Here is a 27,308-nt window from a genome sequence, read left to right as displayed (position 1 = left end):
GACACTGGTCAAAATGCAGAGAAAATATTGATGAATCAGCAAAAATGTATCGATACTGCTTACAGAATTCAGAGCACATAACTTCTTGATAATGAGTAAACCAAAGAAATGGGACAGGACTATTTCGTGATAAGAGAAATCCAAAACTTTCAGCCATCTAAGCTGTGATGAAATCACTGGGTGCAGCCTGGTGAGCCAGCCATCCTGGAGCCCCCAGGAATCCGTAGCACAACACACCATCACTGTGGCCTGGAGCTTCTACAAGAACCTCTGGATTAGCTGGCAGCTCTTCCATCCGCCCCATCGAAGGAGCGGGACCAGGAAACACCAGGGACGTGGAAAGCCATCTTTCTTTCCTGCTTCCGAAGACGGGTTATCTGACATCTACCTGTCTAGTCTTGCCATCTGCAGAACAGCTTTTCCAAAGTTGAAAGATCATCGCACTTAACTGCATCTTCTCCAAAGGTAGTATTTCAAACCCCCCCTCTGACCATAACCTTCTCTTGTTCCTCTTTGTGTGACACTTCGTCAACCTCCGAGGACCTTCTACTAACTGAACCCTTGACGGAGTCTCCCAATCAGTCAGCCCTTTCTTTTCTTTCACTTACTCCCTGCTTTGATCACAGCCCACCATCTACCTACCTATCTATCCAGCTTCGGCTTGCTTTCTCTCCCCTCCAGTCACACTGGTCTTCTTTCAGTCCTTCAAACTCTTTCACCCCCAGCAACAAGCTATGGCCCCCCTGCCTACATGGCTCCTCTCTCGTCCTTGCCGATGACCTCCTCTGTACATTTCATAATTCACTGCAGTTTCCACCGACTTCCTTTATTTAAATCCCTCTACAATACTGTCTCATAGCATAGAATACATGGAGGCCCTTACCAATGGCAATTTTACAACATATTTTTTATTATCTGATAATGTTTGTCATCCCAGTAAATTAAAAACTACGTAAGGGCAAGGACTACGTCTGATTTGGCTCACCACAACATCTTCCCACTTCTGGACCCAGTTCTTGACATGAAATAAGTGCTTATTAATAATAGCAAAATAGACACATGTTTCTGTAGAAACTACCATTAAGACTTTACCCAGTTCTCTATAGCAATTCCTTGGTCTTTATTTTTCCCAAGGCCTTTTTTTTAAATTCTACTGTACTGTTTGAGGTGTTTGACATTTATACTGCTGGATTATATAAGAAGTAAAAACAAACAGCAACAAAAAACTTCTGCTTAAAAAAATATACCATGTACAAAATCAAAAGACAAATAAATCGGGGGAAAATATTTCCCCATTTGGTTCATCAATAGATGAATGAGTAACTAAGATGTGGTATATACACACAATGAAATATTATTCAGCGATAAAAAAGGCAGGAAATCCTGCCATTTGTAACAAGGACAGAACTTAAGGGTTTATCCGAAGTAAAACAAGCCAGACAGAGAAAAGTAAACGCTGCATGGGATCACTTCCTGTGTTTCCCTGAAAATAAGACCTAACCAGAAAATAAGCCCTAGCATGATTTTTCAGGATGACATCCCCCTTACATTATATTATATTATATTATATTATATTATATTATATTATATTATATTATATTATATTATATTATATTATATTATATTATATTATATTGTATTATATAAGACCTGGTCTTATATTACAGTAAAATAAGACTGGGTCTTATATTAATTTTTGCTCCAAAAGACCATTAGAACTGATGGTCCGGCTAGGTCTTATTTGGGGGGAAACACAGTATATGTACATTGTTAAATAAAACAAGCAAAGTTCAAAACAGTATGCTTTTTATGTAACAAGAGAGAAATACAATCTATATTCATGTTTGCTGAAGGGATGCATAAGCAACTAATAATGCCTAATTCTGCATGATGGTGATCTGGGACTATGCAGGCAGTATACATAATACGGAATATTTTTCACATTTTGAATTTTCTGGTTTTGAACCATAAATATGAGTTATTTACTTGAAACTTAAATTTAAAGATTTTTAAAACATGAAGTAATATCATTGCCCTACAGAGCCAATTTAAAAAAAAAAATAGGTGATGTAACGCTCACTTGCAAAAAACGATAAATGTTGAGTGCAGGCAAAGACTAGCCCACTTCGCAAGATCTGTAGAGCTACACTTAATCTCAGTGTCAAGTGTCAGGCTGACTCTAAAAAGGAAGTAAACCAGCAACAGTACTACAGCATAACCCCAAAATATTATTATAGTCTTTGGCCCATTACGATTTCCACATATTTTTTCTTTCTTTCAGCAGCATCAATCTTTTAACTTGACAATATTAAGACAGAGTTATCAACCAAATCTGTATGTAATTCCCAGCTCTAATATTTTCTAATAGTGTGATTTTGAACAAATTTCTTAAACTCTTAAAGGCTTCAGTTTTTTAATTATAAAATTTCCTATCTTGTAGGACTGATGCGAGGATTAAATGAGATAATAGTCTGGGGCACGTGGTAAGTACTCAAGAAATAGTAGCTGCTATTAATTGTTACTGTTATTAATTATTAAAATTAACTTACTAATTGTTACCACCACCACACTCAAGATACCGCTTTCTTGAGTGCACAGATCTTAAAAGAAAATTCCCAGAACAGCCCACTCTGCTCTCATCCTACTTCTGACTCACAAGTGACCATGGTCAAAAGTCCTGCCTCCAGCTGCCCCTGCATCTTGGAGCATTACCTCAACTGATTAAAACGAGTTGGAGTATGACATCTTCTATAGATGGTATAGAAATATATGTCACTAAAACTTTTCTATACCTTTTCACAATCAAAAAATGTACACATTTTCTTAAAGGAAATAAAATATCAGGCCAGGTTTGTTTTAAATCAACATGCAGAATATACCATCATTTGTTTATTTACTTTTCTATACGACACGTTAGGGCTGGACTCAGCTTTAGTTCTTGATGCGGCCGTGAACACTGCAGTGTCTGTTTTCTGGTGTAGCAGGAGTTGCTAGGGGACACATACACACAGGAATGGAACCTCAAATATTCCACTTCACGACACTGCCCAACTCTTTCCCAAAATGGTGGTCCCGATTTACTTCCACCAGCAGTGTATGTGTTTCCTTTGAGTTACAACCTCATCAATGTATCTAGTAGCATCAGATTTAATTTTTATCCACCTAGATTTGTGGCCTTAATTTGGATGTTCATTATTATTAATATGGGAAGCATATTTTGATATTTCTTTGCTGTTTATATTCCCTCTTTTGTCAAATGCCTGTTCAGGTCTTTTGCTCATGCTCCCATTGAGTTGTTCATTTTTTGTTATTGATTTGTAGGCATTATTCAAATGGCCTACGTCTTTCCTCTTTCCCTTGTTTTTCCTGCTTTCTCTTTCTTTTCCTTTTTGTCTTTCTCATTGAACTCCTCAATCCACTGGAAACTGGTTTATCATATGAATTGAGAAAGAAATCCAATTCCACTGTTTTTCCAAGTGGATAACCACTTCCCTGGTACTATTTATTGAAAAGGTACTTCTAAAACTAAGGGTGAAGGAGGAGGGGCAAAATAACATATGCTTGGCAAAATCTGATTACAAAGCAGTTTGATCCCTAGATTAGATTTCTGCCCAATGACTCTAGGTGACTGTCAGTAGACTTGAATCCAGGTAGGAATCTGGAGATTTATTCTCTAGAGAAAGTAAAACAAAGTTTCTAGACAGGGAGAAAGCAGACCAAGTCAAAGAGGGGACTACCGAACAGAATAGGAGACTAAGTGAACATCATACAATGAATGCTGGGACTTCTGGTCCCCTTCCCCAGTGGGATCCCAGGACTCTGGCAGCCAGGTCCCTGCTTTGAGGGCTGATGACTGGAATGGTCTTCATGCACTTTGGTGAAAATGGCCCAAGAGAAACATCCTAGAGATGCTAAAGCTCAAGTTCACATTAAAAAAAAATTAAAAAAAAATGCCCATACAGATGACCTTAGTGTGAAGTTCAAACTCAACAAATTCACCCGTGCACTGAGAACTTCTAACACAAGATGTCATTCCCTCAACTCTTAATCTAGACCAGACAGAACACTACCAGTTATCTGAGAGTGTGGCTTCCTTGCTTGACATTGCATTTGCTGATATTCATCCATGTTCTTTTCCATTGCTGTGTAGTATTCCCAAGTATGACTACAATTTATTCATTTTGCCGTTCATGGACATTGGGCTGTTTCAATTTATCACTAGTGCTAAGCACATCATATGCTGGATGCATGTAAACATTTCTGTTGGATATATACTTGGAAATGAACTTGCTGGATCAGAAGACATGCCTAGATTCAGTTTAACAGGCACTGCTGATAATCAGTTTTCCAAAGTGATTATTATGACAACTTGCTCTCGAACAGGCAGGTATAAGAATCCCAGATGTTCTACGTCCTTGCCAAAATTCGATATTATCAGGCTTATTAATTATAACCATTCTGGTGGATACCCACTGGTATCTCATTGTAATCAAACTGATGACTAATTAAGGTTATGCATCTTTTCATGTGTTAAACAGCCATTTGGAGATAACCACTTTTGTAAAATGGCGGTTCAAGTCCTGTGTTCATTTTTCTATTGGCTTATCTGCCTTCAGTTCTTTACATACTTTAGTTAAGAGCCCACTGTCAATTTTATGTGTGGCACATAAACACCTTCCCCTACACTATGGCTTGTCTTACTCCTCTCTTAAGGATGCCTTTTTATGAACAGAAGTTCCTAACTTTAAGGTAATCTAATTTATCAATACTTTCCTTTATGACAGTGTTTTTGTGTCCTGTTAAAATGTCTGATCTACTCCAAGATCATGAATATATCTGCATTTGTTATACACCAGGAAATTTAAATTTAAATTTTTACATTTAAATGTGCAACCTACCTGAACTGGCTTTTTTGTACACTGTAACATAGAGGTAAAAGTTTTCTTTTTTTTTCCTATAGTGCCATCTGAAATGATCCAGCTCCAATTACTGTAAAAAATCATCATTTCCCCACACTTTCCCCCATGTCTCCTCTGCTCTTCTCCATCCTCTTATCTCTCTATAATCTCAGATGACTCCAGTATATTAATTCTCTATTCAGTTGTGTCTAATATGCTGCTGACACTATCCATTGAGTTTTTACTTCTAGTTACAGTGTTTTTAAGTTTTAGAATATCCATTTGTTTGTTTTTTATACTTCTAACCCTGTACTGAAATTTTTCCATCTTTCACATACCTCAAATATATGAATCAGTTATTTTAAATTCTATATCTGATAACTCCATGGTCTGTAATATCTGTGGATACAGTTATCTTATTTGCTTTTCTTTTTATCATATCATCTTATCTCTTCATAGGCTTGATTACTTTCTATTGAGTGTTAAGAGTCTCTATATGAAAACTGGAAGGCTATTTTGAGGCCTAGGATTAGACTTTTCTAGACAGAACTGACATTTGCTTTTGGGGAGCAGCTGGGGTATCAGTAAGTCGTGGTCACCTTAATCCAATCAGAGAATGAGATGATTCAAAAGTGGGCTCCTTTCCCTGTTCCGGGGAAATCCTCGCATTGAAATAACAGATATCCCAGAAACAGAGAAAATGGAAATGTTTGTCATTGGGAAGTCAGGGTATCCAAAAGAAATTCCACCAAAACGTACACAGTATAAATAGTCCTGGGGATGTGATGTACAGCGTAGAGAATGAGTCAGTAATGTTGCAACAACTATGCGTAGTGCCAGGTGGGTACTAGACTAACTGGGGGAATCACTGCATAAATTATATCAATGTCTAACCACTATGCTGTACATCTGAGACTAATATAATATTGATTGTCAACTTTAACTGAAAAAATAAATAATTTTTAAAAATCGGGGGGGACAAAAGCAAACTCACACTTGTCTATAGGGAGTCAATTTTTCTCTAAACTATGTTATCCATGACAAAATAGTTCGTAATATCTTTAAGGCAAAAACTACTCAAATAGTTTTCAAACACTAGTACAGGCTGTTAAGACATAAGAAAATATCCATTACCTCTGTTGAGAGAAATAAAAGACTGGTGGGATCCATAACAATATAAAACTGACTCTAGAATGATCCTCCATTTCTCCCTTCTGGAATGCTCTCCCAATGCTTTCCCATTACAGGATGTGTTTACACAGGCTACAGAATAAATTCACTTTACCGACCAGAGAACATTAGTTACTAAAAGGATTCACAGTCTATGAAGGAAATAAAATGTGGAAACATTTGAGCGTAGTGTCCATAAACACTTTACAGCTGTTCTACAACAAAACTTCACGATATTTCTTAGTGCTCTACAAGGGTAGCAAGTTAAAAAGATCAATAATCTGAACAGTAATCCAAGTAAACCACAAATAAATAAGATCTATTCTTTCTCCCCCATTAGCTTTAATAGGATTGTTTCTCCCCAGAACATGTCTGTTTCCCAATTGACTGCCTCACTGATCTCTATGATTCACTCCCATTACCCTTACCACAATTTTCTCACTCCCATTTCTGTAGGAATCCTTATGCTCACTCCACACACCTCCACCTTTGTGCCTCCCTCACCTGCCTTCTAGTAACCCTCCTGCTGTACCTCCGTGCTTCTGTGGCCAAACTTGCCATGTCCTTTATTTCTACTACATACACTAGTGCAGCGTCTATTGTAAAATGAGCTCGATGAGAACAAGGATGACGACATTCACTTATTCATTCAATAAATACTTACAGTGTCTACTATGCACTAAGCATTTTTCTAGTTGATGGGACTACAGCTCATGGCAAATGAGCAAGTGGGAAGAAAGACAATTAACAAACAAATAAGTAGAAAATAGTTCCGTGGTGTTAAGTCCTATTGAGAAAATTAAAAAGTAAGACAATTAGTCACTTGTCAGAGAAGGGTCTCTGACAGGATGTCATGCAAACAAAGATCAGCAATAAAGCAGCAGAAGCAATGGTGAAGCAAGGGCCAAACAGGCCAGGCAGGTGGGAAGATACACACAACATCCCAAAGGCAGGAACACGGGTGGTGTGTTCCTGTGTGGCTGGAGCACAGCGAAAGAAGAGATCAGAAAGCAAACCAGGTTCCAGAGCTTGCAAGACATTGGAGGCCCCGGTAGGAACCTGGAATTTTACTCAATGAGGAGAGGCATGATCTGATTTGTGGCTAAAATCAGCACTCTGGAGATTGCGAGGAGAGCCAACTAGAGAAACATAAGAAGACCAGGGAAGAGGCAACTGTAATCGCTCAGGAGAGAAATTACGGTGATAGTATGGAAATGGTGTGGATTGAGGAGATTCTGCGTATCATCTTAAGGTATAAATAATGAGACTTGCTATTGATTGGATATGAAAGGAAGAGAGAAACCAAGAATAACTCCATGCAACTACCCAACTGGAAGAACAGAGTTGCCATTGATTGAGACGAGTGAAAGCTGCTGGGATAGCAAGTCTGGGGTAGAAAAATCACTATTAGACATGGAAGTGCAGATATGTTGGCCATTGATATGCAAGTCCGAGTTCAGAGGAAAGGTCTGGACTGGTGGCTTTAATCTGAAAGTGATCCTTGGGCAGATGGTATTTAAGGTCATTCAACCAAGTGAGATCACGTGAGGAGTGCCAGCCTTAGGACTGAGTCATGGAACCACTACTACCACCGAGGCTAGAAAACGGAAGAGGATGAGCAGAGGAAATTGAGAAAGAGTGACTAATGAAGAATGAAGAAAACCCAAAAAAAGCAGCCTGGCTGCCAAGTAGGGAGACTTCAAGAAGATGACAGTAGACTTGTAATTTCTGTTAAAGGTGAGTTAGGTTATTCAGACAAACCTGCCTACCATAAAAAAACAACAATGAAAAGTGCTGAATAAAATATACATCTACTTAACATATAATTACATCAAATTATGTAGATTACAAATAAATACAGGAAAAATGCCTCAGACAACTGTCTACTATTATACAAGAACTTGTGGTTCACAAAAAATTTTCAGTGAAAGCATCATACACTGGGTATAAAAAGTGCTGTCTCTGAAGCAATTTAAAGGGAAAAGAAGATGATATACTCTGAAATACTGTGTCAGATGAGGCAGAAGAAACTCAAGGAACTGATGGCATGCTGTGACGACATGTAAATGAAATAGTTTAAAAAGTTGCATGTGGAGTGTTGAAATAAATTTTATGAAATGCCATAACGAAAAAATCCTACATCAGCATATTCTTGTACATGTCATTGAAGTACATATGTGTAACCACAGTAACAAATTAAATATTACAGCCACAGCTGGACATTTGTATAGTTCACCAAATTCCTAAAAAATGTATATATTCACCATGGTCCCACAAAAAAAGTCCTTTTGGAACTTCTATTGAACTAGGCTTTCATACTATAATCAGGATGGACCTGAAGTCAACTAACCCCAAGATATTCTCATCAGATTATTCTAGCTTCTGTATGGAAAATGAATTATGGGCGGGGCGGGGTGGGTTGCAAGACGAGAAAAGGGAGGCCAGTTAGGAGGCTAGTGTCATAGCAGGGAAGAGATGCTATTGGCTTGGACCAGCATAGGAGCAGTCTTGACGGAAAAGAAATGGATAAATGGGGGTGGAGAGAGCTTTTTTGGAGAAAGAGTCAATATGATTTGTTTATGAATTCGATTGAGTGATGAGAACAAAAATAACATGGGTTACTCTGGGGTTTGGGCTTGAATAACTGGATAAAGAAAGCTACTGAGTGTTTTTGTGTGTTGTTGAGATGGGGGAGTTTGGAAGCGGAGATGGAATTAGGAAGCAGATTTGTTTTGTTTATGTTACCTTGAAGATTCTTCTTGGGCACGCCACCATATATATATATATATATATATATATATATATAAGCCTATGGTGGGAAAAACGTCATATAGACGCGTATCAGCATATAGGTGGTATTCAAAGCCACTGGAGTAGAAGAAATCACCTTAGGACAGTGATGACAGAGGAAAAACAAAGAGGGACCAGGATGATGCAGAAGAGGGGGGATCAGCAAAGAGACTGAGGTGGGAAGAGAAAAGAAATTACCAAGAAATTCTGGTTCGAGTTGGCAAGTTGAACCCAAGCATTTCACTTCCCTTTTTTGCATATTCCCACAAGAAATCTGCACAAGCCCTAAAAACAGGAAACTGTATCATTCTCAGCCAGAACCTTCAAATAATTTCCTAAAAGTGATGGTGCAGATATAAGTGGATTGAGGGAAGACCCAAACACCCATGAAGGAAACAGCTGCCTGGGAAGTAGGCAGAACCCTTGCTGCCCCCTAAACTCTAAAAGGCAGGGGAGCAAGACAAGCGCAGACTTAGGAGCTGATAAGAAGAGGTGAGTTTCTGACATCTATGAGAACTTTGTTTAAATGAACTGCGTACCAGAAAGCCTGGCACAAAAGCCATGCTAACTAAGAGGACAGGGATCACAGGGAAACTGCAGGAAGGAAAGTTTTTAAAGCAAAGGAATGACTCAGATGAAAGTGCCATTTGAGGAATATTAATCTAATAGTGGCGTAGATAAAGGATTGGAGAGAAGAAGCCAGACAGGTAATTAGGAGTCACATGTGTGCAGGTAAAAACTGTGTTTCCCTGAAAAATAAGACCTAATCAGACCAACAGCTCTAATGAGTCTTTTGGAGCAAAAATTAATATAAGGCCCAGTCCTATTTTAATATAATGTAAGACCAGGTATAATATAATATAATATAATATAATATAATATAATATAATATAATATAATATAATATAATATAATATAATATAATATAATATAATATAATAAATATAATACTGGGTCTTATATTAATTTTTGTTCCAAAAGATGCATTAGAGCTGATGGTCCAGCTAGGCCTTATTTTTGGGGACACATGGAAGGAGAAACAGAAAGGAACTCAAGCGAGCAGAACGGACTGCCCAGAAATGGTATGATTAGGAGACAAGTGATGGCGGCATCCTTGAACGTATCCACAAGGGCAGGGTTTGGCTCCTGCTTGTTTGAAATGATGCTGTGTTCGGTTGTGGCCGAAAGCTTTGAAGGACTGCTTGGCCTCTCCTTTCTTCCATGGAGCTTTTACCATCCAAACAGAACAGGTTTGGTAGAATATTAGTTAGGTTGAGTCTTGCTTGCCTTCACTTGGTCACCTTTGTATGAATCCAATGGTTTTGGTTTTTTGTGGTTTTGTCCTTTTTAAATGGTTTTAAGCTGATATTCATGAAGAGCAGTGAGTACCTAGAACTCAGCCACTAATGAAAGGAAATCCCATTTAAGAAGGTGCATTTCTATACCAGAGCTGTGTCATACCATCCTTTGGGCCCTCTGCTGGAAAAGTAAAATCCAGTCTCAAATAATGCCTTTTTAAATTGTATCCTCTAGTAGGACAGTACTGTATCACACCTCTGTGAATGGAAAGTATCTGATACCTGCTTTATGATACACAATAGTGGCCATGCTTTATCAGAGCTGTTTTTAATGACGCTATTCTAGAACATTTTCTTTCCAGACGATGACTGAGAAGCTAATAAAAACAAAAACTGGTGCCAGGTACCACAACAGTAACAGAACTTGACTGTTTCCTGGGGTTTTGTTTTTCATCTTTTTTTTTGTTGTTTTAATGGAGTGTGCTGGATATCTCTATAATGTTGTTCAGATGACTGCAAAGCCTGGAAAAGCTGTTGTTGCTATTGACGCATAACATCCTGTTATTGGTCTTTTTATATAAATAAATATGTATATACCCATATGTATATATAATTTGAATTTTTGGAAACTTTAACTGTGCTGTCAACTTTGGAAAAAGTTTCCCAGTTGGACCATGTTGCGTTGCCATTTACAGAAATAAATAGCCACATTGGTCTAGAAACATTAAACATAAGTTTGTCTAGTAGTACAGGGGTAACATACCGTATTATATATGTAAGGTTCTATCTACGCGAGTTTGATTACAGAAACTAAGAAAGTATTCTCTATATAATGTGGCAAAAAAATAATAAATAAATAAATGAACTGTGTACTAGAAACCCCGGCACAAAAGCCATGCTAACTAAAAGGAGATGGATCAAAGGGGGACCTCAGGAAGGAAAGTTTTTCAAGCAAAGAATGACTTAGATGAAAGTGGCATTTGAGGACTATTCATCTAATAATGGCGTAAAGTATTAGAGAGAGGAAGCCAGACAGGCACCTAGGAGTTACGAGTGTGCAGGTGAAAAGGAGAAACAGAAAGGCACTCAAGAGAGAAGAACGGACTGCCCGGAAATGGTGACGAGAGACAAGATTCCAACACTCTGCTGTTGAGAGAACAGCACATTTGCATATGGGAAGTCAATCATATGGGCGTTAGAAATGGATAAGCCACACTACTGACCTAACTTATTCCGGCTCCTCCTGGGAGATGCCATCATGCATATAAGCCCCCCCTCCATTTCTACCCCCTTGGACACCCCCACTCCCTTTGCACTCTACTGCACTCACTGTACCCCACCAATGGACCGCTCCACTGTCTATTTCTACTGCAGATCTCCCCACGTGCAGTATGCTACGGGGATAAGATGTCAACTGGATGCCCACCCCATTTGGATTCCTCCTGGACAACTTCACAACTGGTTCCTTGCCCTAACCATACACTATTGCCAGAGAATCAAACAGCACACTTTTCTGTGCTCACTTCACTCTAAGCCCATTTTAATCTATCCACTGCACCTTCTTTGACTCATAGATGTTGTTTTCATCAAGCAGGAAAAACTTGTACTTTAAATATAAGGTGCACTTTTCCTCTCTTCCATCTGCCCATCAGAACCCTCAGCAAACTCACCATCCAATCCAATACTTCTATTTGTGATTAAAGCTATTATCTCTCAGCTTACGGTAGTCAGGTGACAAGTGGAGTTTGGGTCCCAATTCAAATTAGAGTGACCCAGCATATCTACAGACCTACCTGGATTATTTATTCAGTTCCTAAATGTACAACTGGAATAGACATGCTTAGCAAGGAGCAGAATCTATACATTTGCTATCTGATCAGAGCAGTGAGGGCTATGACGGTAAGAAGGGGAAAATGGAAGTCCCTGGACATGTCCCTTCTCTAACAAGACAGTAACCCATATCAGCAGAAAACCAAATTATAGAAATTAACACCAACAGCCAAAAATTGAGAGGTGGAAGGGTGATAAAATCTATTATCTCCCCATTTAAGTTGTCTATTTGGCCTGGGCAGAATCTTAGAAAATGACTGTGATGGATCTTGAATGACTGTGGATCATCCAAAATATAAACAGGTTGTGACTCCAATTGCTGCTGCAACTTAAGATTTAGTATCTCTTCTGGAGCAAATCAACTTTGCCCTGGCATCTCCGTTGCTGTTGACCTGCAAAGGATTTTTCTGTGCATCAATTTGAAAAATCCACCAGCATGTGTCCGCTTTTACTCATCAGAGTGAACAGTAAATATTCAGTCTTGCCTTTGAGCTATGCCAGCTCATCTTGATGTCCCAGCAAATGTCACACCTGTACCGTACTATGATGAAATTAAGCTGATTGGACCTGAGGAACAGTTAGTAGCAAATAAGACAGCTGGCTTAGTAAGACACATGAGAGGTAGATAAACCCCATAAAAATCTATGGGCTGCTAGTCCTCCGTGAAGTTTCTAGGACTCGATGGTCAAAGCATGTCGGGACATCCCTCCAAGTCAAAGACAGGTCATTGCATCTTCTACTGACTGTGACCATAAAAGTAGGCCTTTGTGAACTTAGGAGGCAGTACATACCACCTTTGAATGTGTCCCAGCTCATTTTCTGAGGAATCCATAACCCTGCTAGGTTTGAATGGAGCTGGAGTGAAGAAACGCTCTGCTACAATCCCGACCTGCAGTGTAAGCTGCTCTGCCATGTGGGCCTTCTGACCAACAGATGTAGTAACACTCAGAGTGACTGTGAAAAATAGGAGTGCTATATGGAGCCCTGGAGAAGCACCAATAAGTAATCACAGCACAGAGCTTTGGGGTTGCTAGGGTCTGAAGGTTTGTGTCTGCCCCAAAATTCATATGTTGAAATCCTAGCACCCACTGTGATGATGTTAGGCATGATTAGGTGATATGTGGAAGGTGATTAGGTCATGAAGGTAGAGTCCTCATGAATGACATTAGTGCCCTTATAAAATAGAGATTCCACAGAGCTCGCTAGTCCCTTCCTCCATGTGAGGATACAACGAAAAGTCTGCGACCCAGAAGAGGGCCTTCATCCCACCATGCTGGCACCCTGATCTCAGACTCCCAGCCTCCAGAACTGTGAGACATAACTTTCTGTTGTTTATAAGCTACTGGTCTGTGGGATTTTGTTACAGCAGACGGACTAAGACTGGGCTTTAGAGCAAAGCACATTCTCATGGGCAGATTGCTATTCTTTTGAGAAGCACCTCCTGATACACAATAAGCACATGACAACTGACATCACATGACCCACGACCTGAATTAGCTATTCCTAATCTGACACACCAAGCCACTAGGTTGGGCATGCACAGCAGTAATCCATCATCAAGTGGATTGATCAATATGAGACTGAGCTTGGAAATGTCCAGAATGGACTACTCAGCTGCATGAGTAGGTGGCTTAGATTCCTTCTACACATACTCTTCTGTATTGCCTCCCCGCTCTTGAACCTGATTAAGATTTATGACCAGCTGACTGAAGAGGAGAAGCACTGAGCCTGATTAGTGACTGGTTCAGTACAACGTGGTAGCACCAAATCGAAGTAGACTGCAGCAGCACTATTCACCAAATCAGAAGAGTTCCTGAAGAGGAAATCCTCCCAGTGAGCAGAACTTCAAACAACACAATTTCTTGTACCCTGTGTTTAAACTGAGATATGTCTAGAAGTACAGATGTATGCTGATTCACCGGCACTGGCTAATAGCTTGATAGAATGGTCAGGGAATTAGAAAGAACAAGATTTGAAGACTGGTGACAAGAAATTCTGAGGAATGGGTACAAAGCATGAAGACAACTGTGCACCATGTGGATACCCACTAAACAGCATCCACATCAGAGGAGACTCTCAGTCAGAGGAGGCACATGTCAGTCAAGACTTTCTCAGCCACCCTAGGGCTCGCTCAGTGGGCCCAAGTGCAAAGTGGTCAAGGTGGCGACCATGGAGGATATGCAGAGGCTCCGCAAAAGAAATGCTCCTCATCTGGGTACTGCTACTCCAGCCGACGGGGTAAAGCCCCAGCGTGGCCCCATTTCCCGGGGTGACCAATTAGTCATCTAACAACAAGTTGGTTTATGGAAGAAGCAGTCCACTCTCCTCACTGGAATAGTTACGTATCCTGGAAATGGACTTGCTTTCCCTGCCCGTAAGCTTCTGCCAGAGCCACTAAGAATAGACTTAAGAAATGCCTTATCACCTCGGTAATCAATATAACACTGTATTTGATCAAGGAACTTATTGATAGCACAAGAGGTGTGGTAAGGTGCTTAGGCCCATGAAATTCACTCATCTCAGCAAGTACTCCATCGCCCAGAAGCAACTGGCTTGATTGAAAGAAGAAATGGCCTATTCAGTCATGGTGCCAGCTGGGAAACAACAATGTAAAACTGGGTTCTATCTCACAACAGTGAAGCATATGTTTGAATCAGCAAACAAAACATATCGTATGCTTTTGTCTCTCCCATAGTCAAAACACACAGGTCTGGGAATCAAGAGGTAAAAGGAGTGACCACCTCTCACCTCTCACTCTTACACCTAATAACCCACTCACAGGATTTTTCTCCCAATCTCCATGACCCTGGTTCATTCCAAGGAAGGTAAGTTTCCACCAGAGGACGCAACTCCATTTTTGAAAATGAAGAGGGTTGCTCTATTAGTTAAGAGTTAGTGATAGTACCAATGGCATTTTTCACAGAATCAGAATAATCCTAAAATTTATATGGAACCATAAAAACCCCAAATAGTCACAGCAATCCTGAGAAAGAAGAACAAAGTGGAAGTATCATGCTACCTGCTACCAAATTATACTCCAAGGCCACAGTAATCCAAACAGCGTGGTACTGGCATAGAAACAGACACATAGATCAATGGAACAGAATAGAGAGTCTAGAAATAAACCCACACCTATATAGTCATTTAATCTATGACAAAGGAAGCAAGAATTTACATTGGAGTAAAGACAGTGTATTCAATAAATGGTGCTTGGAAAACTAGACAGAAAAATGGAACTAGACCATCTTCTCAAACCATATACAAGAATAAACTCAAAATGGATTAAGACTTAAATGTAAGACCCGAAACCATAAGGCTCCTAGAAGAACATATAGGATGTAAACGCTCAGACATTATCCTTAGTCATGTTTTTATTGATATGTCTTGTCAGGCAAGGGAAACAAAAGAAAAAATAAACAAATGGGATTACATTAAATTAAAAAGTTTTTCTCACAACAAACGAAACCATCAACAAAATGAAAAGACATCCTACTGAATGGGAGAAGATATTTGCCAATGATACATCTAAAAAGGGATTACTTTCCAAAATTTATAAAAAACACTCATATAACTCAACACTAAAAAGAAATCCAATTAAAAAATGGGCAGAGGACCTGAATAGACATTTCTCCAGAGAGGACATACAGATGACCAACAGACATATGAAAAGATGCTCAACATAACTAATCATCAGAGAAACGCAAATAAAAACCACAATGAGATACCACTTCACTCCTGTCAGAATGGCCATCATTAATAAATCAACGAACAACAAGTGTTGGTGAGGATATGGAGAAAAGGGAACCCTTGTGCACTGTTGGTGAGATTGCAAATTGGTGCAACTACTATAAAAAACAGTATGGACGTTCCTCAAAAAAATTAAATATAGAAGTACCTTATGACCCAGCAATTCCACTCCTGGATATTGATCCAAAGAAATCTAAAACACTAATTCGAAAAAATACATGCACCCTTATGTTTACTGCACAATAGCCAAGCTATGGAAACAATCGAAATGCCCATCAATAGATGATTGGATAAAGAAGCTATGGTACATGGGAGTTGGTTAGAGCACAAGCTCTGAACAACAGGGTTGCTGGTTCGATTCCCACATGGGCCAGTGAGCTGCGCCCTCCACAACTAGACTGAAGACAATGAGCTGCCACTGAGCTTCCAGAGGGGTGGCCGGATGGCTCAGTTGGTTAGAGCACGAGCTCTCAACAACAAGGTTGCAAGTTCAATTCCTGCATGGGATGGTGGGCTGCACACCCTGCAAGTAAAGATTGAAAACGGCGACTGGACTTGGAGCTGAGCTGCGCCCTCCACAACTGGATTGAAGGACAACGACTGGGAGCTGATGGGCCCTGGAGAAACACACTGTTCCCTAATATTCCCCAATAAAATTTTTTTTAAAAAACCATATTCCCAGTACGGTCCCTGGAATTTCTGATTCTGTGAGTCTACAGTGGCAGTCAGGAACCTGCCTTTTAAAAAAAACGAAGAAAAAGAGAAAGATTGTAGTACATTTATGTAATGGAGTATTACTCTGCCATAAAAAAAGAATGAAATATTACCATTTGCAAAAATATGGATGGACCTAGAGGATATTATGCTAAGTGAAATAAGTCAGACTGAGAAAGACAAATATCACATGATCTCACTTATATGTGGAATATAAAGAATGGAATAAATGAACAAATAAAACAGAAATAGAGTCAAATATACAGGTTACAAACTGATGGTTGCTAGACAGGAGAGAGGTTGTGGGCTTGGGTGAGAAAGGTGACGGGATTAAGAAGTACAAATTGGTAGCTGCAAAATAGTCATGGGGATGTGAAATATGGTTTGGGGAATATAGTCAATAATCTAAAAACTATGTATGATGTCACATGGGTACTAGACTGACTGGGGGGATCGCTTCAGAAATTATATAAATGCCTAACCACTGCACTGTACACCTGAAACTAATATAAAATAATAGTGAATGTCAACTATATTTAAAAAGACATATATAGTCATGGGATGTAAAGTACAGCATAGGGAATACAGTGAATGGTATTGTAACAACTATGTAGGGTGTCAGAGGGGTAGCAGACTTGTTGGGGTTATCACTTTGTGAGGGGTGTAAGTGTCTAATCAGTATGTTGTTTTGCACACCTGAAACTAACAATAAAAAAATGAAAGAATAAGTAAAATTAAATAGCCACATGCGGAAAAACAAAACAAAAAACCAGTGCGTGATCGTGATTAACAAGAGAAAACTGGGTTGCTGCCAAACTGTGAGGCCTGGGCCAACACAGACCCAGGGGTTCTCCGAAGAACCTCTATCAGCTGCTTCTATATCTAACAGCTAAAGTTAGTAAAAACCTCAGCAACCAAGAAAAGGCAGAGTCGCACCTTTCAGGTACTTAATCTCCCCAGGAAAGTGCAAACCTGTTATTCGAGTTTATCTATGACAGTGGAACTACTGAGCCATAGTTTTCATTTTTAAATGCCCTCAGAAAGTAGCCTCACCAAGTGGTTAAAAGTTGTCCCTCCATCTGTACTGTGGATGTAAGATGTGGACAGTATGATGGGTAGAAATTCGCTATCATTTTAATTTGCATTTCTTCGATTACTCATGAGGCTGAATATCTGTTTACTTCTTGATGAATCTCTTTATAGTACATAGATTAACTCTTTGCTATATATATGATGCAAAAATTTACAGATTTTGTTAGCATGAGATTTATTTATGTTTTGGGGGGGATATAAAAGTTTCTAATCCATATATAGCCAAACGATCAGTGTTTCCTTTTATGGTTTCTTTCATTGCTTTGCTACTCAAAAAAGCTTTCCTTACCCATATTTAAACATATTTTCTTCCAGCTGTTTATAGTTTCTTTTTGGTATATAATTCTTTAATCCATCTGGAATTGACTTTTGTATAGTGTAAGCTGAGAAGATAATTTTTTCCCACACAGTTCACCAATTACACAGAGCAAAAATTTCTTTTTTTTTTAAATCGGTCTTTCAAGATCAAAGCAGACTTTTTTTTTTATTTCACTGATTACCATATTAATAGCGCTGCTACGGGAAGGGAGAGAAAACCTTTAGGAAAACCAGATCCATCGCAGGCACTGACATTTCAGGCTCCCAGCAAACCTATACAATGAACTTACAAGACTATTCATCCTCTGAAAGGATTATCATTCCTAGAGACATATAAGACCCTATTTTATCACCTGCCATATTCAATATGAGCATGAAGCCATTTGAAGAAATAGGTGGACATTCGGGGACTATCCTAGCATTTTTATCGGATTCTGACAGCTTGATTTCACAGCCTGTCACGCTAGAAAGATTTGAGAGCCAACATCATAAAAAATGTGCTGAAATTTAATCCATAGAAGGCTGATGGTGATGGTGATACGCAGGAAAAATTATCTCCCTAATGTAGCAAAGGTTGTCGTGGGCTCCTGATGTGAGGCTTCAGTTCCCAGGCAGACGGAAGCATCATGGTGAGCTCAGAACTCCAGGGGCTAATGGCGTTTCAAGGGACAGGTAGGGAATGGAGAACATTTTTCCATATAAACTCATCACAGAGACTTTTAACATCTCTCTGGCCTGAAGCCTTTATATTCATACCTTTATATTCAACTTTGTGTTTTATATGCATACAAATGTAACACATGGGCTGCAAAGCACAAAGGAACAAACAGCAGCCATCTTTCCATAGTCTGCACTGGCTGCCTATGTATTTCTGGCCGTAATCTGTATTGCTACATTGAATCTACAAAGTGCAAAAAATTTGACCACCGATAGCTCTAATCCTCCAAAATCAATTGGTGCCTATTGTTCTTTAGTTTTTGTTCTTTTGCTTCATTATATTTTTTTCTTATTTACAATAGTGAAATATGCTTTTATAATAAAGCTAAAAATAAAAATGAATAAATATAACAAACAACACCCCTATCCCACTCTCCTCAGATAACTAGATTTGTTATTATCCTCCCATGTATTCTTGTTAATAAAATGTTATACAGTGCTCGCTTCGGCAGCACATATACTAAAATTGGAACGATACAGAGAAGATCAGCACGGCCCCTGCGCAAGGATGACACACAAATTCGTGAAGCGCTCCACATTTAAAAAAAAAATGTTATACAAACACACACAAGTAGAAGAGTTTTGCCATTTTTATTTGTTTTATAAAATAACTTCATAATTAATGTAATTGCGCTTTCACTTTTTCACTTATCTATATATAATGAACATCCCTCCAAGTTAATAAAATGAATCACCTACTATATCATAGCTATACCATCATTTATTGAAGTATTTCAATACCAATGGACATTAACTGTATTTCCAGGCACTGACCACTAGAAACAATGCTACATTGGACACCCTCATGCATAGGAACAATTCATACCTCTATTTCTAACAGCCAAAAACCAAATGCAGGCCTGTTGGATCCAAAGTGATAGGTATTATTGAAAGTCGTGGATGATTCTAAGTTACTTTGCAAAACGTTGGAGCAATTCGCGTTTCCATGAGCAATGTTTACAAGTGACTTCGGATTTCCAGTTCTGCCAAGACAGAGTAGACCCAATCCTCCCAGGCCCTCCCTCTTATAACTGAAAATCTCTGGACACAATCTAAAAACAAATATAGGAAGACTGTGAGAGGTGGGGAGAAGAAGGGGGACTACCTTTCTTGAAGAGAATGGAGGATTTGAAGAACAGCATGGCAGTGACTGTCTTTGGGTTCCTTATTACCTCTCATTCGTATATTTAGGAAAGAGTGCTACAGAAGCCTCCAACCCAGAGCTGCCCCCCGCCCAAAAAAGCCTGTTTCGCCTAGCCACAGAACCAGTAAAAAGATGGTCCAGCAGAAAACCTCTTTGGCAATAGCTGCCCTAATCTGGTGAAACACCAAAGGAGCACCACTTACAACCCTCCACCTCTCCCTTCCCCACAGTTTCCACGGAGCCCATCAGGGAAGTGGATGACGACTCCAATTCCCGGGCTGGGGGTGAGGAGGGCAAACAGAGCTGATTTGCCATCATCTCCTCAGCAGGAGCAGGAAGCAGTGACTTCATTCCCCTGCAGGGCTAGTGCCCTTGACACGGAGCAGGCGGCTGATCCTTCATTCTCTGCCCAGTCAAAGCAAACCACTCTGCAAGTTCCCTGCAGGGATAGTGTCAGCATGTCTGAGCAGGAAGTCATCTGAGCTACCATTCCCCAACCGGCAGGACCAGGCAGTAATCTGATTCCCCATCAGGTTAGTGTCAGTGGGGTCCAGGGACGAGCTGGACCTCTATCACTACCTATCAACAACAAGTCTTAATGACACAGAATGAAGTAAGGACACAGAGTCTCCTAATAGGCAAAATATCCGGATTCAAGAATCTGGCAAACTCAAAATAGGAAAATAAGAAATCCACCCCAAAGATGCATTACAATTAATGCAATGCAACAGGTTTAAAAAAAAGAAAGAAACATACTGTCATATTAATTGGTGCAGAAAAAGCACTTGACAAAATCCAACACTCATCCATAATTAAAGGGGGGAAAAGAGTCAACAAACTGTGAATAGAAGATGGGAATAAAGAGGACCTTCCTCCAGTTGATAAAGAACATCTACAAAAAAATCTAGAGCTAAAATGATACTTAGCAGAAAACACTCCTCTCCCTCTAAGATCAGAGACAAAGAGGGCATCCGCTCTCACCACTCTTCTTCAGCCCAGTACTGCAAGTTCTAGCCACTTCAGTAAAGCAAGAACAAAAGGGGGGCACCCAGATTAGAAAAGAAAGAATAAAACTGTGCTTATTTACATGATTGTTATGTAGAAAATCTCCCAGAATCTACAAAAACCACCAAGAATGAAAAAGTGAGTTCAGCAAGGTTTTAAAATATAAAAATCAATACATGGTTAGTATATATTTCTATATACTAACAATTAACATGTGGGAACTAAAATTAAAACAATACCATTTACAATTGCTCCCCCCAAACGGAAATATAAGGCATACAACTAACAAAACATGTACAGAACCTGTCTACTGAAAATTACAAAATTCTAGTAAAAGAAAGCTAAAAAGACCTAAATAAATGGAGAGACAGATCATGTTCATAGATTGGATGGCAACGTAGTAAATATGTCAACTCTCCCTAAATTGACACATTGGTTTAAGGCAATTCCTATCAAAATTTCACCAAAGTTTTGGCAAGCTTACTTTAAAACTTATACACAAACACATACAGCCCCTAAAATAGCTAAAACAGTCCCGACAGAAAAGGAATAAAATGGAAGGAATCACTCTACCCAATATTAAGGCTTACTCTATAGATACCGTAATCATGACAGAACAGTATTGGTGGAGGATAGACACACAGATGAATGGAACAGAACCCAGAACCCAGAAGTAGACCCACACAAATATGCCCAACTGATTTTTGACAAGAAGCAAAAGTAATTTACTTAGGAAAGACAGCCTTTTCAAATAGTGCTAAATAATTAGATATGCACAGGCAAAATAAAGAACAACAAAATATCCTAAATCTCACAGTTTATATGGAAATTAACTCAAAATGGATGACAAACTTAAATGTAAAGCATCCAAATATAAAAATTTTAGAAAGAACAATGGAAATCTTTGGGATCTACACAGAATTCTTAGACTTGATAGTGAGAGCATGAAAGGAAAAATTGATAAAGAAGCCTTCAGCAAAATTAACAACTTTTGTTCTGCAGAAGACTCTGATAAGAGGATGGAAAGACAAGCTATACACTGGGAGAAAATACTTGCAAACCATATATCCAACAGTGGACTCACACCTAAAATATGTAAAGAATGTGCAAAACTCATGTGCAAGAAAAATTTGAAATTAAGCAAGATATGAACAGACATTTCACGTAAGAGGATATAGAGAAGGAAAATAAACAGATAAAAAGATATGCATCATTAGCAGTTAGGGAAATGAAAATTAAAACCACAATGAGATATTACTACACACCTATTATCACTACGCACCTATGAGAGTGACTAAAATATAAAATGGCAATAAATACCAAATGCTGTCGAGGATGTAGAAAAATTGGATTACTCATACCTTGCTGGTGGGGATGTAAGATGGTACAGCCACTCTGGAAAAGAGTTTGGCAGTTTCTTAAAACACTGAACAAAGAATTACCATAGCAATAATGTGGGGAGAAAATTCTCCATGGATCTCTTGCATTTCTGCATGTCTTGTGAATAGATACTGACAGCTTTTGTTTCCAACTATCTTTGCTGATGTTTGTATAGCAAATAGCTTTGGAAAATATAATGTCTCCCTCCAGGAGTACAGATTTATTTCCCTACCAGGATTATAAAGCTAGTGTCTCTTTCTGGGTGTAAAGGTTAGGCAGGTTTGCCAGTACCCCTTACAAAACTGGGGGTTTCCTAATACTGGGGCTCCTCAGTGACACAACTGCTTCCCTTTGTGCATAGCATCCACTTGGGCCTGACTTCACCTCATTCTCCCCACTATGGGACTTAGGAGTTGAGAGGAGCCAATTCAAACATAACCCTCATGCTGCCTGATGTGCTTTGGGTGATAACGTCCTTTGCGTCTGACCCAGGAGTCTCGTGTCTTCTGCCCGCATCTATGAAACTGGCAGGTTCACTGGTTAGCTTACAAGTAGGATAAACCGTTCCGTTCTTAAAAAGTGTTTACTGCTAAGTATTCCCTTGTACAAATATGCCACAATGTGTTTATCTATTTACATTTGGATCTTTATGCTCTTTGAAAGACACCATTAGAGGATAGAAAAGCCACAGGGAAAGAAAATATTTGCAAGTCACTTATCTCATAAAAAACTTGTATCCTCAGAGAACAAACTGATGTTTGCCAAATGGGAGAAGGATTGGAGATCTGGGTGAAAAAGGTGACGGGCTTAAGAAATACAAATTGGTAGTTACAAAACAGTCATGAGGATGCAAAGTACAGCATAGGGAATATAGTCAATAATATTGTACTAACTATGTATCGTGCCAGGTGAGTACTAGACTTATTGGGAGGATCGCTTTTTAAATTATATAAATGTCTAACCATTGTGCTGTACACCTGAAACTAATATAAAATATATTGAATGTCAACTGTAATTGAAAAAAAAATTTTTTAAGAAAAAAAAAACTTGTATCCTGTATATTAAAAAAAAAAAAAAAAAAACACCAAAACTCATTAAGAAAAACAATCCATTTTTATAAAAGGTCAGAAGACTGAACATATATTTAAACAAGCAAGATATAAAGATGACAAATAAGCACATAAAAAGATGTTCTAAATTGTAAGTTACTAGGGAAATGCAAATTAAAACCACAATGAGATAGAACTACACACGTATAAGAACAGCTCAAATTAAAAAGAATGACCATACTGAGTTGGCGAGAATGTGAAAAAACTGGAATTCTCATACACCGTGGTTGGAATATAAAATAGTACAACTATTTGGGAAAACAGCTCGTTTGTTTTAAAAAGTTGAACATCTGCCATAAGACCGAACAATTCCACTTCTAGGTAGTTAACTCTAGAAAAGTGTCAAAGCATATATGCAAAGATTTATCAAAAATATTCATTGCTATTTTTAAAATTAATTCTATCCATGAGTTTAGGGTTGCAAATTGGAGATTTCTGAATTCCATCATTTCTCCTGTATTTATTAGCTATAAAACTTCCATAAAGAAACACTTGGCCTAATCAACTATTTGATTAGTCTGAATTACAATCTATATGTTAAACACTGGATAAATACTAATTTTGTCCCTTTATTGAATAATGTTCAGGATAATGATTGTATGCCCTTGCAATTTTCTAAAGGTGACTGTCTAATGAGGGTTGTTTGTTAAATATAATTATGAACTCAAAAATTTTGGCATTGATAGTTTAATATATTGCATTATTCCTTTTAATGCTCAAAATTCCATCTTGGGCCAGTAGAAGCTCCTTAAAGTTGGCTCCTGTGTTCTTCCAACAGGACCTCAGCAGTTTTTCATAACTTCCTTGCTTTCAGGAATGACAGCATGTCTCAGACTCAATTTGTTCCTCTCCTGTCTGAATGCATAGCTGTGTCTGAGACCTGGAGGCCGTTTATACAAGAGGCCATGGTTTCTTTTAGTGGAAAATAGCATTTAGGAATTAAAATTTGAGTACTGGGTTTTTAGTAGATAAAACTATAAAATAGATAATTTCTTTAGAAAGAAAAATCATAAATTAATATAACATAATATCAGAATCATGAGTTTTACTCTGATACTTTTGATTCAAGTTAAGGATGACAGGATTTTACTTAATTTTTATTTCATAATTGTATGGGTTTTTTACGCAGAAAATCTTGGTTCTTATTGCAATTGGCATAATTACTAATTTTCTTTTCCTATACATAAATACAAATAATAGTTTCAAAATGGCAATACAATTATACTGACAACAAAAACACAATGTAGTTTAAAATTTCTTAATGGGGTTTGCCCCTCATATATATCCCAATAGAAATACATGGACAAATACTGTAACTTTAACACTTTAATATCTCTTATCTAAGGAGTTATGCCAGAAACTTGATAATACACAGGTTGTTTTCAATTTTTAGAGATGGCTTTATTTTTGTCATTTTGATTTAATGTTATTTTTAATTATGTAAAACACTTACACGGTTCTTAACTTGAAATCATAAAACAGTTACATTCAGAGAAGTATACCTTTCATTCCTGCCCCTGCTTCTTACTCTCTTCCTGCCCTTACAAATTACCATTTTTGTTCTTTTTATTTATACTTCCATTCTTTGTTTTGGAAATATTAGTAAATGCATAAATCTTTTGTTCTCACACCTCCCTTATGCAAAAGGCAGTGTACCTTGCTTCTTTCAGGATAGTAATGGATCCTGGCAAAGCCTCCATGGCTACGTACACAGATTCTCCTGGTTCCTTTTCACAGCTGCAGAGTCCTCTGTGACAGGGATTGCGGTGGGCAGGATCCTAAAGATGTCCCTCTCCCAAGATTCTCACCCCCCTATATAGCTATTCAAACATTAATCTAGTTAGTAAGGTCTAGAGAGTTTGAAGACGTAATTCAAGTCCCGATTCAATTCACCGTAAGATACGTAGATTATCTGCATGAGTCTAACCCCAGCTGGTGAAACCTGTAAAAGGGGAGTTCTAGGTGGCTGGTGCCAGCAGAGGGAGGTCAAAGACATTTGCAGAGTGGGGGGGTGGCGGGGATTCAAGGTGTAAGAAGAGTTCCTACTGGCTCCAGGAACTTGCCAATGGAGAGGAGGGACACCTTCTAGAAGCTGAGAGCAAGCTCCAGCCAAAAAGCAGCAAGGGAATGGGGACTTCAGTCTTACAGCCACAAGGAAAAGAATTCTGCCAACAATCAGCGAGCTCAGATGCAGACTGCAGGAGCAGCCAACACCTGCCCTTCAAGTCTGTGAGACGTGAGCCGAGGGCCCAGCTACACGGAGCCCTGACTCCTGACCTGTGGGAGCTGTCAGAGTAATACATGTGCCTTGTCTTAAAGCACTGAGTTGGTGGCAAGTTGTCATGGCAGGAATGGAAAACACAAGGATGACCACAGTTCTCCAGCCAGTCTCCTGCTGATGGGTATCTGCGTTGTGTGCAGGCGTTTGCCGTAACAAATAATGCCTGGTACACATGCCATTTCACTTGTCTGCTAACAGATCTTTGGACAGTGTATCCTAGGAGTGAGATGGCTGGGCCAATGGTAAAAAAAAATTTCTAGATATTGCCATATTCGTCTTCATAATAGTTACAATACTTTGCATTCCCACCGGCAATGTATGAGCGTGCCAGCTTCTCCACAGCCTCGCCAAGAGATTACGTTTTCAGACACTGCCAATGCGTTGAGTGATAAATGATACCTCAGTGTGGTTTCCTTTATAATGAGGAGTAATAACGTGCAATTCTCTCATCATGAAGATTAAGCATTTACTCATAGATTTAAGGGCCATCCTCATCCCCATTTCCAGGAACTGCCTGTTCAGAACTCTGTCCCTGCTTCTGCCAAGTCCCTGTGATTTATTGGTAAGTTCCGGTTTCTGTGCCCATGTGAGAGGCTCCCCTTAACTAGCTAGTGATTCTTGGTTGTGCATTTAAGTTGTAAATGATGCACTAACATGTTGTTGGAAGGTATGTGTGCAGGAATAGGGCTTGGGGCAGATGGGCTCCAGTACAGGAATATCAGGCAAGGTCTCACCAGTTGCAGTAGGGGATACCCAAATGTCAGCCCTTGTGGGGCTTTTACTGGGGATCGGTCATCTTCCCTGAATCTCCAAACTCTGGTCAATAGTATGGAAGCCAGGCTGCCAACAGTGTGCAAGTCAAGCAGGGGCTGGGGGCCGAAGCCCTCACCCTTCAGAGAAAACAGGCTTTCGTACACTCCCCTGATTTCTCACCAGGCACCTCATCTCCCTCTTGTCTGTGTCTGACACCCCACATCTGCGGCCTTTCCCATTCACACTACCCAGAATACATTGCAAGTCTCCTGCTGCAGTGGAAGAGGAGGCATCTCCTAATGTTCAGTCAGGGATAAGAGCTGGGAATCAGTCTCATGCAGATTGCCCAGGATCTCACCATCTTGAGTCTCACCTCCCTCTTGGTACCTGGTACACCCCCAACTGCCAACCTCTCCAGAGCTGTCAAGCAGTAATCACGTCTCCTTGTGGCCTTTCCCCCTGCAGACAATAAGGGATCTCAGCAATCTCCATGCTGCTAAACTAGCAAACATTCATTTGCCAGCTTTCCACCTCCCAAAATAAAAGACGGGTGACAATGCTCATCTGCTTTGGCCATCTTTCCCTTTCACTTTGCTCTTGTGGTTTGGGGACTTTCTAACTCCTTTACTCACAGGTTAGTACAGTATCAGAAGAGAACCTGTTCAAGCAGAGATGACTGCTGTCATTTCAATTAGAAACCCTCCTCCATCTGTTCCCTTCCTCCTCCTGAGATCCCCGGTACTGGGCATATGAGGTCTCCTGGACCTACACTCCACCTCTCCTACTGTTTTCACATGAATTTTCCATCTTTGTAATCGGCTTTGCATGGTTCGATGTGTTCTTTCTTGCTGCCTTCCAAATCCCTAATGCCGCCCCCAGCAGAGGCAATTCTCTTTCAGTTCTTCTGCTGAATTTCAGAAACCTGCCTCCGCATAGAGTTTTCGTAACTTGTTTATTAAAACTGTCTATTCCATTAGTTCTGCAGCTGCCTGCTCTTGCCTCTCTCGATGGACTATGACAACTGCCTGCTTACTCATGACTTCCTCCCCTACTCAGCACCTG

The 27,308-nt window shown here is 39.4% G+C and overlaps 1 protein-coding gene and 1 non-coding gene across 2 annotated transcripts in view; one reads left to right on the top strand and one right to left on the bottom strand.

Annotated features, from left to right (window-relative positions):
* The window catches only part of ULK4 (unc-51 like kinase 4), a 650,099-nt gene that overhangs the window by 531,075 nt on the left and 91,716 nt on the right, over window positions 1–27,308 (bottom strand). The gene's annotated exons all lie outside the window — the stretch shown is intronic.
* Window positions 19,011–19,117, top strand: LOC141567397 (U6 spliceosomal RNA). Its single transcript, XR_012489981.1, has one exon. It is a non-coding gene; the product is annotated as a U6 spliceosomal RNA (small nuclear RNA).

This window comes from Rhinolophus sinicus, linkage group LG10 (assembly GCF_036562045.2).
Source record: "Rhinolophus sinicus isolate RSC01 linkage group LG10, ASM3656204v1, whole genome shotgun sequence".
In the NCBI taxonomy this organism is placed as follows: Eukaryota; Metazoa; Chordata; class Mammalia; order Chiroptera; family Rhinolophidae; genus Rhinolophus; species Rhinolophus sinicus.
The sequence above is the reverse complement of the archived record's forward strand: the minus strand, read 5'-3'. Positions and strand labels throughout refer to the sequence as shown.